The sequence below is a fragment of the Nanorana parkeri genome, unplaced genomic scaffold (genome assembly GCF_000935625.1).
Source record: "Nanorana parkeri isolate BGI_ZX_2015 unplaced genomic scaffold, ASM93562v1 scaffold1089, whole genome shotgun sequence".
In the NCBI taxonomy this organism is placed as follows: Eukaryota; Metazoa; Chordata; class Amphibia; order Anura; family Dicroglossidae; genus Nanorana; species Nanorana parkeri.
In genome coordinates, this window is record NW_017307357.1 from 179126 (window position 1) to 180751 (window position 1626).

Below are 1626 nucleotides of genomic sequence, written 5' to 3' on the forward strand. Positions count from 1 at the left end.
GGAATAACTTCCGTCTCGAGCTGTTATAATTGGCTTGTTACCCGGGAATCCTTCTCTCTCCCTCTGTCAGAGTTCCAGTGCTGCACAGACAACCTACCACCAAGGCTACCACTCTTAAAGTGCACCTTCTGCATCTCAGCACTCAATGAAAGTGTACGTCTGGCCAAAACTAACATTTACAGGCCTCGTCCCTCCCCCAGCCTGTGATTGGACAGTGTAAGGAGAAGCTGTCAATCAACCATCTTGGAGGAGGAGCAGGGTTTGGCCTAGTGTCATTGGCTTTGAGCTTGCCTGTGTGTGTCAGTTGGGAGGTCTCCTGTAGTCCCTGTTGGAAGTGAGCATGCAACGGTGGATATGGCGGAGGGCCCCAGGGGGACCCAGCAAAGGCAGTGTGGCCCCCCAAAAATCAGAATATCATAAGATACAAGATGCCAAGCAATGGCAGCCTTCAAATGGAAAGCACCCGCTTGCCCTTTAAGAGGTTCTAAAAGCTGGAGGTGTTTCCTGGGCTTCCCGATGATCAATGTGATTGGCTGTTACAATGATCACATGATTATGAGCCCATCTTAGCACCTCCCCATTAAAAGCAGTGACAGGCAGCTGACAGCACTAGGGGCGCACGATTGTGCTCACTCCCATCACAAAACTGCAAAGCCAACTGTATGCATGATGTATGCGCGCCGTTATAGCCCACCGCCATGCTGCCACATATATGCGCAGGGGTAGAAAGTACTGTTTGCTTCGAGTAAAACACGCCACGTACGCTATACAAGTCTGCTGTACGGCGGTGTAACGTGACACGCCGAGCTCCATCCGCACACACACACTGACCTAAATTCAATGGAAGCTCGGCTGACATTAATACTGAGACCTCCAGGGAACACAAGAAGCCACATTCTCACTGCATACCAACCAGCCAAGAGCACTCATCTTCCCTTTCCTCCCAACTTTATCAATCGCAGCCAAATTCAGCAGGCTTTTCAAAGGGTCTCCGGGTGTTCTATTCAACCAGACGTGAATAGAAAAAAAAAATGGCAGCTGCTCTTGCACAGTTCATATTAAAGTTATGTAAAGGCAAAACGTTTAGTGTTGGCAGGGGCATCCCGAGGCCGGGTGACACCCAGTGTGGAGAAGGGGGGGTGACACCTTGCCGTGACGTTGCCACGCATGCACGGTCATCTTATTGACGCCTGCCGGCGGCCATATTGGTTCACCCGGTGAGATGAGGTATGCCGCTGTGTCCCCTCCTCTCTGCTGACACTGTTGAGCTCTCAGTACATGACGAAGTGCCCGACTTTTCATCGGGGTGACACCAAAATGACTGTTAGTCGCACCCGAGTGCGGGCCACACCTCCCCCTGCACCCCCCTTGTGATGCCACTGGGTGTTGGATAACATGTACAATGGTTAGAAACCCTACCAGGATTTTTTTTCCCCCTTTCCTGACTCCCATTTGGGGGTATTTCACCTCGCTTCCTGTCCTAGAGAGACAACAGGAAGTGCAAAGAAATCTCTTTAAAATGCAGGAAAAATTGGTTTTAACTGGAACAGATCTATTCATCTATAAATAAATAAAATAACAATATTAATTAAATTTAAAAAAAATAATTAAAAATAAATATATATA